Raw genomic sequence first — 15,919 nt, forward strand, 5'->3', positions numbered from 1 at the left:
AAGTGGTTCAGCAGTTGATGTAGATGATTTTTGTAGATCTATTCTAAGTGACCAGCTCTGTTCTATTCCATTTGCAACATGTGAGGAACACGTCTTCTCAGAGCAAAGAGACCAAATAGTTGTGCACCGGCTGTGGTGTCTCCATCATACCAGAAAGTCAAGCCTGACCACACATTCACAGGCTGTATGGCAGCCAGAGCCACCAACACAGCCACTGTGGAGCTCTCACCCTACTCTCAGCATGGCTTACTGAAGTGCTGTTCAGTGTATTTCATCATACACTGTTTTACCTAACTTTTATGCTATGTTTTAAATATTTACTCAGTAAAAAATTGGTCAGGATATGCTATTATACTGACTTCTTGCTGTCCTCTGCTTTTCAGGAAGATGAGAAATACATATGAGGTTTCTAAAGGGGACAACAAACAACCACACCATTAAATACGGGATATGAATTAAACCTTTATACACAAAGTATTTATTATTGCACTTATACCTGCAAATGTTGTAAAGGGCTCATGCTCATGGTAGAAATCCATGTATACTAGCTGGGGCAGTTATTACATGTGGTGCCATGTGAATGACTCATAGGGCTATGTTTTTGCACTTTTTTTTTTCTGTGTAGATTGTTTCAAAAATAGTGCCTTATCTCTGTGGAGACTACAACATATACAAAGAGCACAATAGCACTCTTTGATAGAGCAAATTCTCAGCTACCGAACACTATTTTTCAACTCAGTAACTGCCATTAACTATACACTTCCAACAGTGTTGAACAAGAGCCTGCATGCTGAAGTCCTAAACATCTGCACCGATGGAGGTGATCCACTGTCTCTGTCACCACTTCTGATAAGCACCACCCACCGCCTCACTGTGCTCATATCCACAGTTTGGTCCAACATTCAGCAAGCATCAATGAAAGTCAATGGCTGATATTTTTTCCTCATGGAGGAATTCAGTTTCACCCCTTCCACACTTCTGTTTCAGATGCCATTCTTTCAGACTGTCCCTCTGCTGCCATCTGTCACACAGCAACAAAATGAAATGGAATATTGGTGGGAAAGTTCAACTTATATTGCCATACCACCAACATCCACCTCTGTCATTATGGGCCAACATAACAAAATAGGAGACATTACTTTCAGTACAGCTCTTGTGTTATATGAGGAGGGAAAAATCTTTAGCACAAGAAAGGTCTTATGCTAAAACCACAGCTCAGGATAACTGAGACTACAGTAAGCATGAGAGCCCTCCTCTCCATGGAGGGAACTGTCTCTAAAAGGAAATCTGGGAATAAGCCAAAGATGTGTTAAGGAAATGTATCATGTGACAAGAAAGTGGGTGTCTTCCCAACATATTCATTCCCCTATTCCGTCTTGTTCAGAAAGGTGAAGAGACCTATTCATCTCTTATCAATACCACACCTCTCACTGGCTTGGATAGATTGAATTATATAGAGAATTTCTGTATGGAGCCCACAGTATCTTTATTCAGACTGCACCAAACACCCTCCCCTATATCAACAAGCAACAGTTCAAATTGAAAGCACAGGGGATGTAATAAACTTGTTCATCTAGTGTGCTTGGAAAGGCTCCAAGTGAATCATGCACTAAATATGACAGAGCTTTTTTTTCTCATGAGTTTTTTTTTTTTTTTCTCAAAGCTTCTCAAAGGAGGAAGAATATTATCTGCTTAGCAAGTGATTGTTATCTCTGATGAGACTGCTGCTAGAATTTTCAGGTCACATTTTCAAGAGCTTTTCCTTTCAAACAAAGCACAAGGTATTAAAATATACATCAAAGACTTGACTTGTTTCCATCCCTCACTTTAAATAATGTGAATCTCTCACACATTTCCTAAAATTCTTGTGGTTCTAACCTCTTCCATACCTTGCTTGATTTATTGACTTTTTTTATCTTGTTACTGGGACTATGGAGAAATCAAATTGAATTGACCATAAACTGCCTCAGAGAGGTTGTTAGTGGTATGAAGTAAAATGCTTTTCCATATAAGAGAGCTTCTTAAAAAGAGTATATAAAGAATATGACCACCATGCTGAGTAAAATGAGCTCAAATCAGGAACAGTCATCTTAATGCTGTTAAAAGACATCAGAAGCTTTTAGCTCACAGTTGTTTCAAAGGTATGCCAAAGAATTCACAGAAGAATAGATATGTGAGTTCTCTGGCAGGATATTGGTTGAGACTGTTTAACTGGGCTGAATTTATAGGGCAGAAGGGAAAGTGCATCTTGTAGAGAAGCCCATCTCCAGGTGCTGCCCTTCTCCATTCTTCAGGCCTCCAAGAAGAACAGCAATTCCCATTTTTCCACTGGTGAGTTCAAGGGAACTGTCAATGAAAACAGAGTGCTTTAGGATTTGCTTTCAGTATATTAAACTGTTTCCTTACTTGGGAAATCCAAGTCACTGGCACAGGTGAATATCATTCAGGAGGCAGGTGACCCTCAAGTGTCACAACTTCTCCTGCAAGTTGTATTTTAAAACTATTTTTTATCCTCTTCAGGTTTGGTAATCATCAGCAGAATATGCAGCTTTGACCAGTTCTACAGCTTCTGAGAAGTCATTCACTAAGTATTCCCCTCAGTTTTCTCACATAGAGTTTACAATGAAAACATGTCCTATACTTTCATATGCATATTCCTTCATATGCATTATAGTTCAGTTGCAGCTTACCTTGAAGACAATTACGTTGAGCATTTTTGTTGTGTGCCACAACAACTTTATTTCTAGCTTCTGCAAGAAAATAGGACTTTGAGGACTATCAGATAAATAAGGTCTATAAAAAAAGCTGTTGACAGTTACAGGAGCTTTCATATGAGATTATTCCGAATTAGCAAAAAAATTAAATTATAACAATTCAGATAACAATATTTAATTGCTGTTGCCATGACTATGATCTATGTCACTGTTGAAGGTCATGCTGAAGGTTCCATCAAGCTTCACCATAATCAAAATGGTTGTCTTCATTGCATGGAAATTTAAAATACACTGCTACTTTTTATAAATTTCTATGAACCACAACTCAACCACACTGAGTGCTGTATGTTCTCCTCTTTACTCAGAGAATGAAACCAAAGCACTTTTTATCATGGCCTGGACTTAATATTAACCTCATCTTTGCAATTGAGTTGCCTGGGTTGCATCAATTCCGTCATTTCCCACGTTTGTTATTCAGAATAAGATCCAGTCTTTGATTTCAATTAAAATGGAACCTGGAATCTGAAATATGAATCTTCCTAATCTGGCAATTATTTACAACATCTGCGCACATGTAACATAGTGAATGACAGAATCATTATTTTTCTCTTTGCTTTAAAACAGCTGAGCCTTGTATATAGCTGAAAGTCACAGATCTCTATCTCCATCAGAAGCATCTCTGAACCCATATACAATTTTAAAAAGCATAATCTCCTGTGAAACGCCAGTCACTGTACAAAGATTCTCCTTTAATTTTGAACCACATTCCTTTTAGCTTCAGAATACATCTTAAACTAGAAATGGATCATAACAATTCTCCTATACCTGATGATTTTTTTTTCTAAATATGGTGTGGTCAATTTATTTAAAAATGAATAAATAAATAATTATTCTATGTTATAAAATATACCAATGCCATAGGTGTATTTTAATTTTTTTTAAAGTATTATCCCCCCTGATAGTGTCAATTCCTGTATTTCTTAAAGCACTAAAGTGTATTGAAACCCCTTAAAAGAGAGGCCTTTGATCATCTTAGAGTTCCAAACACTTAAATACAATTAATGTCATTGCAGCCACAAGAGTGATACTTCAGTCACCTACATGACTCATCCTGCTTTTTCTAAAGATATGAATGATATGAACATATTGTTGGTTGAGCTTTAAACTGATCAGCTTGTGAAGTATGTATGCATACCAGAGAGAAATTGCAATAATTACAATAATATGACTGAAAGAGAAGGAGTGAATGTGTACAATTTACATAAGATGAATACCTGATTTATGCACACTATTTGGATCAAAACCTGCTTTGACTTTCAGCACAGACAGGAAATTGACTTGCATCAGTTCAGTGTAAGTTGGAATTTGACTGTATTTGTTTTCTTCTGGAAAATTTCAATGTTCATTCACCATGCTGCTGCACTAAGTATACTTATTAATGGTGTTACAGAATGTTTCTTACGTGCAACAAATCCAAAAACTAATATTTTATTTTTATTTTGCTCTTATGTAAGAGATTCCATAGTACAGTGTGCATTCCTGCAGCCCTTTCACAAAACATAATTTCAGGAAGATTTTGATTATTCCTTTACTAAAATGGGAATTTGAGTGAATACAATTTGTTTATGTTTCAAATGTTTCAAATCCTAATTTGGTTACTGTTATTAGTATGAATATTTTAAAACAATCTGTTAAATGTTATTAAACATCTTTTACTTTCTCTTTACTTTTCTAATATGATACAATTTTTTGGTAGCTGAAACTGCAACCATCAGTATTCCCAGCTTTGAATCCTGCAATCTGAGTTTGCAGCCCAGTATTGATCAATAATCCCTATGTTATCTTGTTATGGGCAATGCTGAATTTTTGAACTTACAGGTATACTCACAGTGTAGAATAAGGCAATATTTTCTTACAATTTCTAGATTCAGACACGAAATTATTATATTTACAGGTCTTCTTCTTGGATACTTCATTATGACTGCTATAGGACTACAACTCTCTGGCATTGACGAGGCTGCACTTCAAGTACTGTGTTCAGTTTTGGGCCCCTCACTACAAGACATTGAGGCCCTAGAGTGTGTCCAAGGGAGAACAACAAAGCTGGTGAAGGGTCTGGAGCACAAATCTTACGCCGAATGACTAAGGGAACTGGGATTGTTCAGTATGGAGAAGGCTCAGAGGAGACCTTGTTGCTGTCTGCAACAACCAGAAAGGAGGTTGTGGTGAGGTGGGGATCAGCCTGTGCTCCCAGGTAACAGTGATAGGACGAGAGGTAATGGGCTTAAGTTACGCCACGGAAGGTTCGAGTTTGTTATTCAAAAAAATTTAATCTCCAAAATGATGGTCAAGTATTAGAAGAGGCTGCTCAGGGTGATTGGTGGAGTCACCATCCCTGGAGGTGTTCAAGGAATATGTGGTTGTGACATTGAGTGAGGCACGTGATTTAGTGATATGGTGTTGATGGGTTGATGGTTGGACTAGATAGTCTTAGTCTTTCTGACTTTAATGATTCCTTGATTTTATGACTTCTAGATATAAAATAAAAGGAAACTCTAACAAATTAGTCCTTTCTAGTTTTCCATTAGATTACAACTGTTGTCTTCTATTTAATTAATCTCTACAAAGTAACTGGAAGTGATCACTGGAAACTAACAGGTACAGTACAGCCAGCAGCAATTAATAAGAGAGTTGCCACTGATGTTATCTTAAATTTAAGAAAAAAATGTATTTTTTTCTGCATTTGTGATGATTATTTAGCATGAAAGTCATATTTTCAAGCTCACTCTTGAAAATTGTGCTGACCAGAACCTTAATAAAAGGAAAAAAAGTATTGAATCAGATGAGTCACATTCTTTAAGCTCTTGATCTTACAGTAGACTATCAGTGTCATAAAACTAAAGAAAAAAACAATTATATTAACCACATTTCCAATATTAAGCATTATAACTCAGCAGACAAGCAATCAAAGCATCATTCTCCACATAAGAAGTCTGTACCTTGCTCCCTCTCTTACCTCTAGTGCAATCTACAGGAGTATTTTCTGGGAAATCTAGCATACATCTATATTCCTTATTTTTTTTTATATTACTTTAAAAAGCAGGTTATTGACTTTAGATAGAAGTGTCAGTTCCTTGGATGCTATCAGTTCCTCTTTGTAAAGACTTATTTTCATGTTTATTTTAATCTGGTATTAGCTGGTGCTTTGGTTACAGATAATTCTGTATCAATTCGTAGGAAACCTTTGTGAATCTGTCTCAGAACTGTCTCAGAATCTGTCATACATGAAACCTGAGGTGAGAAAGTTGTTCAAAGTTCTATTTTTCCTAAAATTTAGTAATGGGACTCCAAGTCAGAGTTTGAGCCATTTCCTTAAAATTGTCACTGTAGAAATGGCAAAAATGTGTATTCATATTCTTTGGAATTACACATTCTTATTGCACATTCCCCCCTTCTCTGTATTTCCCATTTAACTTCTTGTTTCCTATTCTATACTACCTATACTTACCTAAACTGTAGGAGTTTCTACCCCTAAAGACTGCTTGCTTCTTCTAGGGAAGGGGTGATTGTCAGCTTTCACAAAAAGGTTCATCTCAGCCAGTGTACAACAAGGAAGGGACGAGGTGAAGAAAGCAGAATTCTCCTTCTTCCCACTCACATCCTCCTCATACAATGCACAGAAAGCAAAGTAACAAAACTGACTCTATCCAACACAGATGTATTGAAAGCAAGTAATGACAACAAGGGAGAGGCAGACGACAAGATGTACAGCTCTGCAATTCCAAATGATATACCTTGCTTTCTCTCTCTGCTGAGACCTCTGCACAAGGAGTTGTTCTTTCAAATACAGACTCATCTATATTTATCAGGTAGGGTACTGCCAAAGCAAACTTTGAAAAAAAAATTAGCTAGATGCTTCAATTACCTTATCTTAGCAGTGAACTGAAATGTACAGGTGTTCAAAATCTAAAAGGCATTTTCAGTGAGGCTATGATTTTGGCAGCATGTGTTAAGGGAAATGGAAAGCAAGATTTGTGTGCATTACATATACATAACACATAAAAGTATTAGGGAATAATGATAGTTTCAGCACATAGCCAAAAAAGCTGGGCACCAGGGGCTACAATATGTACTTTGACTGGGAGAGCGGATTTCATGGAAAGAGGGGAAAACATAAACAAATCAGGTATTATTCAATGATTTTCTTGAAGAAACATGTATCAAGATCTGATAAAATTTTCTTTCTTCATTATCAACCATCAAGATTTTATTTCAGACTCCTGCAACATTGTATGTGTGGTAATTAAGGGAATTTAAACACTAGCATATATAGCTGGCAGAAGCAGATTATTTGTTTGGAAGATGCATTCACAAAATCAGTATGAATCCATTTGGGAAAGTGCAGTAATTTAGAGAAATGTTCACTTCACCCATTTGGTTCTGTCTACTGAAAGCATAGTGTGGAAAAAAACTGAAAAGGCAATGTACAGAAAAACATATACAATTAAGAGCCTGTCAGACAAAAGGCTGTGTAGTTATTGTCAAGTAAATGTCTGCCTCGGTTCAACACTTTCCTTCCTTTTTAGCAGTAAATACTGCCAAGCAATCTAAGCAAGAACACCTTGGGTGGAATAATGTCATTAACTCTGTCATGATCTAAAGATTATTCTTTAAATTTCTATTCTTCTAACTTTTCTTTGTGGGACACCTGAAATCAAGGCTGATACCTAGTTCATTCCAGTTTTTAGAATACTGACACACATGAAAAAAATCTTTGCAAGTACCACATCTACAAATTAGAACTGAGAAAAGCTTCAGTGCACATAAGGGCACATATTTACAATCATAAACAACAGATCTGTGATTTGAGAAGCCTGTCACTAGGACAAACTCAAAAACATGAGGCATGAGCACCCAGCTGAACTGTGAAATGAGCCTTATCCCACAATTTACAGAGTTGTCCTGCTCTGGCTGCAGGAGAACTGGCACTTAGTCTACTATAACTAAGCCTGTTAACTTATCAGTTAACTTATTAGATTTTTTTATTTTTTTATTTTTCTATTTTTTTATTGAAGAGAATTAAATCAGCAGAATTACCTCAAATTAAACCAAGTGCTTTTCTGCATATGATCACTGTGTTTTGATGCTGGCTGGAAGTCCTCAGATGTACATATAAAATAATGCCTTTATATAATGACCTGTCTTTGATGGCTCTGCCCCTTGCCTATTAGCTGTCTTCCTTCCCTGATTGTCCTCCTTTGTAACTACATAGAGCAGCCATCTTAAAATTGCAGGTAATGAGCTGATCTGATTTCTGAGCTAAAGCTAACCCATCCTGCTCAACTATTTTCAGTGACATCTCTGAGCCAGTTGACTTTGTGTACCTTAATAGCTGTAGTGAGGTAACTTGGACCACAGAAGGACAGTTGGGGCAAACAAAGAACACATTTCTGACTTTGCCCAGATAAATCATTTAATCTTTTGGCAGTCGCTCCCTATTTTTCTAGCACAATACAGTAATTAAGATCCACAATGATACTGCAGATTTTTGAAACTGTAGAAGGCTACTTTTCTTCATAGTTTTGGAAGTCGGCCATCTAACTGCACTTCTGTCAAATTTTTGCCATTGCAACCTGTTACTTGTTTGACTTTGTGGAGGGATCGCACTACTGAGGTTCAGTCAGGAGAACAGGAATCTACTCAGGATAATGTAAAGGCCTAAGAACTCTCCAGTGCACAAGAAGACATCTTACCTTCTTCCGTTTAGTGGTATATTCCTCTCAATCTGCTTTTTTAGTACATCCCTCATGTAGTATTGACTTAACCAAGTAGATGCTGAAGATACAGCTTCATTTTAGGTGTTTCCCACCACCCTTGTGTCAGAGGGTATCACCTAGTACAGAATTGTCTGAAGGGTTCATGATAGGGATCTTCAGCTGCTTTCTCAGCAGTTTAAACAATTGGAGCATGTTGTGAAAGAGCATAGGATTTAATGTTCACTTAGTTGTTTTGTACGAGCCCACATAAATATCTACAGCAAGCATGGAAACAGCAGTTTTTTTTTCTTTCAGGCTCAAAAATTGTTATTCAAAAGTTTTAGTCTACTTTGATGTACACTGCTTCTGCTCTGGAAAGCATGGAGGCTCAGAGATAAGGATATATGAGGAAGATCCCCTTGGATCTCTCTTCCAACTGCATAATTTTCTTTCAATTTTCATTGCTATAGTAAAGAAGATTATCATCTGCATTGAGTTTTCAAATAGAAATGTGGAAATAAACGTATCTGAACAGTAAAGAAATTGTGTTGGAGGGATTCAAATATATAGTCTGATTAACTAATGAATTAAATATCAAAATACATACTTAGTTTGTAAGAAAAAATAATGTATCAAAATAGCTAAGACCTGATAATTAAAAATAAAAAATTGATTGGAAAGAGTTGATTCTAGTATCTATATGGATCTGCCATGTTTAATACAGCATTGACGATGTGTATCCTGAATCATTGTAATAAGTATAGTTTTGATCTAAAAAATAAGGCTTGGCAATGGTTAATTATTTCACCTTGTAACTCTATAATTGATGCTTGTGGCTTACCTATGTATACAGAAAAATGCACACTGAGACTGCAAATTTAGTCCTTAGTTTCCAAACTCAGGCATCTATCACCAAACACAGAGCTAAGTGATCTTGAGAATACTACTAGGTTTCTAAAGATGGATCGATATATGTAATTACAATTGAACTTTTCCAAGCTGAATACCAGAAATTTTTAATGGAGAAAAGAAAGACAATGGGCTTTATGATTCCAAAAGTAATAGAGGTTCCTTACTGAGCAAGGAAGATTTCACAGAACCCATTAAGTGCTATCAAATGGGAATGAGTGATTCATATTGCATAAGCTGATGCTATTCGGAGCTAATGTTTCCTTAAGCATACTGCTGCATTGCTGTAGTCGTGAACTAACTTAGCAACTGTGGCTCAGAGGTATACAGACCCAAGTACACTCTTTCTGGCTCTGCTGCAGGATGGAAATGATCTCACACCTCCTGACATTTTAATTTCTTGCAAATTGCTAGCCCCTTATTTAGTCTTTGAAATTGTTATCCTCTTCTTTGTCAAAAGATAATGAAAGTAGGGCTTGTGGGAATTAGTAGTATCATTTATAAAAAGCAGGATGCAGACGTTATTGTAGCTGAAACATGAGAAGATTCCCTGAAAACACAAGTAAATAATATAAAGGTATGGACCTATCTGTATTTGCCATACTTATGATGTATATAATTTATTCACCTGGGGATTCGGGATTATTATTTTTAAAATTCTGCTTTAAACATTAGTATTGCATAAAACATGCTATTCTAATCAGCTTTAGCAGAATGCAAATAAAATATGCAGTTTCCTATATTCTTTCTCATGTTCCACCAATGCCAATTTGCTAATTCACTGTAGTGGAATACCAGGTGTCCCATTGTGAAAAAATGCTTTTAGTCACAAGGTGAAAGAAAAGTTCAATTTCCCATTACTATTTTTCCCCATCTTTTTTTATAGTATCATATTTTCCTTTATGCTGTTCTTTCCCATAAATCGCTTATGCAACAGCCCATCTGCAATGCGTAAGTACTGACATGGAAGGTGTTTCATTAGATTGTGTCTTAGTTATGATATCCTTATTTTTTAAAATAGAAAAGCCCTATATTCTCACTTGCCTTACTGATATAGATTGCTTCCTGACTAATTGCAAATTATGAGAAATAATATCATAGCATGGTTTGTTTTGGAACAAACCTCAAAAATCATTCAGTTCCAGTCTCCTGCTAAGGGCAGGGCTGCCCCCACCAGCTCAGGCTGCCCAGGGTCCCATCCAACCTGGTCTTGAGCGCCTCCAGGGATGGGCATTCACACCTTCTTTGGGCAACTTTTGCCAGAACCTCACCACTCCCTCCATGAAAAACTTCCCCCTGGCATGTAATCTAAATCCTCCTTTAGTTTAAAACTATTCTCCCTTGTTCTATCACGATCTATACATGTAAAAAATTGATTTCTCTCCTGTTTGTAACCTCACTTTAAATACTGGAAGCCATAATAGGTCTCACATGAGCCTTCTCTTCTTCAGGCTGAACAAGTCTAGCTCCTTTATTCTGTCTCCATAGGAGAGGTGCTCCAGCCCTTTGATCCCCCTTGTGGCCCTTCTCTGAACCATCTCCAAAAGCTCCACATCTTTTCTTTCTCCCATTTCCTTTTTCCAGTGAATCACAGCACTAAAAGTTTACTAGATACAGTACAGTGAAAGTGATTATACTCCATTCCAAACTATTAAATAGAATTTATTTTTTTTTTCACAGTCTCACATAGTCTGTGGTTCTGAGTCTTGAAGCACCTCTGTATGAATCTTCTGTTCTTCTCCCATCTCCTCTCAAAACAGTTCCACAATTGTAGATAGCACTGTTACCAGCTGAAGAGATTTTTGTTCCTGCAGAGATTGGATGAAGAACATCAACAATTTTGTTTGACCTAGAGATGCCCAGGAGTTTAGTTAATATTTTTATTCATAGTTTTCCAGCCTGAATATTATGTAATGGAACCTCAAGTTGAACTCGACACATCTGCAGAAAGCAAACAAAGGATGTTAACCGTACAAAATTCACAAGAGTACCATTTAGCATTCTCTTTCCTATACTCTCTTCCCTTTCTACTGATATCCTAGGTATAGAAAATAGTCCAAAATCTCATTACAGTCTCAAATCTAACATAAAAAGTATGATTATCTAAGATATCTGCCACAGTCAATGGTTATATGCATAAAAAAATATAAAATTATTCAGTATCCCTAGGAAGTGAATCCTGATCTTTACCTGTCATATGGGACAACAAAGCCTCAGATAACTTTTTTCCACTCTAACATTTGTGAAAACATCTCTTACAGCGAATTCATGAATGAAGAACAGTGGAGAAAGAGTTGCTGAAGAAACTGACTGTGTCTATAGGACTGGCAAAATATTTGCATAGCTACAAGGAAATTCTATGGGGAGGAATCTGAGAAGACAGATTTCCATTAGAAGTGAATGCTGTGTGTCTAAGCAAGCTAACTGCAAACACAGGTTTCCTGAGATGCATGATTAGGGAAATAGGATGTCTGGCTGTTTTACATACCTGTCCTAACATAAAAAATGAGTCAACAATGTTCTGAATGTCTTCCAATGTACAATTTGGCCATTCTTTTTCTCATCCCTTATAGGAGGAAAGAGTAAAAAAACTAGAAGAACTGTACTATCACTACTCTGTATCCAATGCTTTTTGTTTTTAGGCACTATTTGAAGATGTTCTTTCCATTTCTTTTCAATTTCTTAGAATCTGTGGTTATTTTTAAAGAAGCGTTACTGATCTCTGGTCAGGCACTTCTAAGAATCTAGAAGTCAGCAGGGAAGAGTACAGTGTACTGGAAAATGGCATCACAGCAGTCATTTTGATCTTTCTTTCACTGTTGACCACTTATCTACTAAAAGAGAAGCTAGAGAGATAAGAGTTTGCAATCCCAACCTTGTACAACAATTCCACATCCTTCCTCCTCTGTTGTTTAACATGAAGCATTTTACAAAGCCTCACGAGAGAGGTTTTGTCAAGAGATCATAACCACACATCATCATCTTGCTCTGTGAATCTAACTTACTTTTGCTTCTGTAGGAACAAATTGATGAGTTTTCCAGCTGGATGGTACATTTTTCCCATGGAAAGAAGACAAGGTACATTAGTAGGCTAAGGACATTCATAGCAATCTGCAAGCTGAGGAGTGATAATAAAGATGGCTTGGGTTAACAGTCACTTTTGTCTGTATCCTTCCCATAAACTATCATCAGATGATAAATGATATAAATGCATAAAAAATCCTTCAGATTTCTGCTATTCAAACAGTGGAATATTTTTTACACAGGAATAGGGGAAAGCTGTAGTCTTACAATGTTAGACATAATTATTAGCTCATTAGAACAATTCTTTAATAATAGAGAAACCTTTTCAAGTTTGCAGATTATTATTATTGTTCTTCTTATTATTACTATCTTGTAATATTCTCTACCAAGCTTGGATTTCTCATCTCTAACAATTACCACAAAATGACTTCATTTCTGTTTCATAGAAATCAAATGCCAAAAAGCCATGACAATCAATTTCTGAAGTGCCTCAGTAGCAAAATTGCACTGCAAACCTATATTCTTAAATGGTGATGATTTGTAGGGCTTTGTAAATCAGTAGCTCCAGTAAGGGGAATTAAGGGTGGGGGTGAATGGGAAAAGAAACTAGCATTTCATCAGTCTTTCCATCAGCTCAAGATAAGGAAATTAGATTTCACTTACAGCATACTCAATTTACAGATTCTTCCTATAACTATATAAAATTTTGTAAACAATGTGATATGTACATTCAGGTACAAAAGAATGCATGTTTTCTTATCTAATGACTTCATGGTGTCAGAGGCTGTCTTTCAGTTGAGAGGTCAAAGAAGTAAGACAATTATCTCAAGAAAATTTACTTAGTGAAAAGGGTTTGTAAATAATTGAGGTCATAGCTCATCTCACAACAACACTTTGCAGACATCATCAGTTGAAAGAAACTGGCCAAATAATTAAAAGCACTTAGAGTCCTTTGGGGTCAGTTAGAGTTCTTATATTTTATTTTAAATGTTACTTACGCTGTCATATTCAGCTATGCAGAATACTCCAGTGGCTTTAGAGTATGCTTTAACAATCTTAGTTCTAGTCTGACTACAAGGAAAATGATGGTATCAAGAATGATAATGCTCTTGACAGTCACACCGCTCTCTGTGGTTTACTTTAGTGCTGCAGCATACGAAAAGAACAAAAAACTTGTAAATGATCCTATCAGAGGCATATGTGCAGATGGAGACCTTACTAAGACACTGCATGTTCTGCAATCGTCATTATCCCTTAGGATTAATATATTATTGTGAATGTCATGATACATGCCTTTTTTATGTCAGTATGATGACGTGCTTTCTAGATAGACTTCATTCATGATTTTAGAAGCCTGAGGCTGAAAAGACTTGTTGGATTGAGGCTAAGTTAATATCAATTGTGAAAAAAAGTGGATTTTTAAGATGCTATCTACTTACATTAGGTCAAATTTTGCTCATCACTAAATATTTTTCCTGTATAAAAGAGAAAATACTCACTTGGATGAGCAAGCAATTCACTGTAGACAGCCAGCTAAGATGTCAAAAGGGAGAAGTAAATGCTTGGGGCCATAATGTGTCAGTGAATTTCAGATAGTGTGAAACAAATGAGAAATTGCATACAACAGAGCAGAATGGAGGAATGGAGAGAAAAAGGCATCCTTTTACCTCAGGAAACAGGTGGCTACTTAGAAAGAATTAGAAAATACATAACAGATTTTCAAGAAGGAAGAAATATAGTGAACAATTGTAACTGCAACAAAAAAAAAATACAGAATTGGATTTTACCTAAAGCAAAAGATGTGAAGGACTCTGAAATGGGAGATAAATTCAGTTTTTAAATAAAGTCAGTAACATTTCTGTAAAATAAATAGTTATTAACAGGAAAGATTTAGTGAAAGAGAAATTAATCGATGAGTTTAGATGGAGCACATGGAACAAGTTCAGTGATTTCCACCATTACTTCTTGTTGAAGATTTCATAGGCTGGAAAAGAACTCCAAGGATAGTGATTTCAACCACCTCCTTGGACAGCCCATTCCAGTGTGTGGCCAATGGAGGGAAGGAGAAATTTTGGAGAAGGAATTTTTCCCAATATCCAACCTGACCCTCCCCTGGTACAAACTGAAACCACTTCCTCTCTTTTTTTAGCTAATTATGCAGGAGAAGAGGCTGACCCCCACTTCTCCAAAGCCTCCTTTCAGGTGGTTGTAGAGAATGATAAGGCCTCCCCTAAGCCTTCTCAATGTTTCATTTTACATGAACAAATATACAAAAATCCTCCTGGTCAGATCTCAAAGAAGGACATTTTAATACAATGCCTATATCAATACATGTTGATAATTGAAAATAATTGAAAATAATATTTAACACCTATTAGTTTGTCTGAGAAATTAATGTCATCATCACTTACAAAGGATCTATAACATTTATCACGGGACAAGATAGAATTAAAAAGGCCCCTCCTTTTTCCATAAAATTGGTGTTAACTCAGCATTACATGTTGGTTCATTAAACTAAAGCTTAGGTAAAAAAGAGAATCCCTTCATTTTAATTTCAATGGAAACAGAATTGAGGAAAAAAACTCATAAATGGAAAAAATAATATTTGTCAAGGAAAGAATTACTATCACAGTGCTTTGGAATTATTATTGTAAACAAAGTATGTATAAAGAACAGAAGCCAAGTTATCCAGCTCTTGGAAGCTATGTTGATTTACAGCACCTGAGAATCTGGCACCAATCATAAGAGGACAATCAGGCTCTTTCTTCCAAGCACTGAATTGTTCTTACTACAGTACTGTTACATTATAATATGACTAGGAAATGCTGCAAATGGATCTAATTATTATTATAATCTTAACATTATAATCTTGAAGTCCTTGTCAAATGTTATTTCCAAGACATAGAGAGATGTCCTACAGGCAGGAGAATTAAAATAAATAGATTAAATAATTTCCTACTGGCGAGATATCCTAAAAAGCTAATAGGTTTACATTCCAGATTGGATTCTGTAGCAAAGATATTTGATTTACTTGTCAAAATTTAAAGATCTTACAGTGTTTCATCAATCATTTTCTATCAGAGAGGATAATATGAAAAATCAAACTCAACAATTGCAATACGGAAAATATTTTGCATCCCTACTTCGTACTAGGGATGAAGTAGGATTATGCTTTTAGTATAACATTTTCACTGTCTTGGATATATGTCTAGTTAGTCTAGTCCATGTGCTTTACTGTCTCAGATACTTAATAATATCTCTGTTGAAAAAAAATGGTGACCTGCCAATTCTCTAAAATTTAGATGTCTAAATCTTATTTGTCGTTACTTAATAAGGATTGAAAGCAAGACAAATAAGTGAATCAGTATTTGCACCCAAAGGATTCTTCCAACCCCTTCAGCTTGCTCTCACTCAATCCTTAGAAACTGACCTGATAATTCTTGAAATATTAACTTCTTCTGTAAACAAAATTTCAAAATTTCTTCAACTCTGAAGAGACCTTATGGTTTGAAATAT

This window comes from Tympanuchus pallidicinctus, unplaced genomic scaffold (genome assembly GCF_026119805.1).
Source record: "Tympanuchus pallidicinctus isolate F22 unplaced genomic scaffold, pur_lepc_1.0 scaffold10, whole genome shotgun sequence".
NCBI classification, from domain to species: domain Eukaryota; kingdom Metazoa; phylum Chordata; class Aves; order Galliformes; family Phasianidae; genus Tympanuchus; species Tympanuchus pallidicinctus.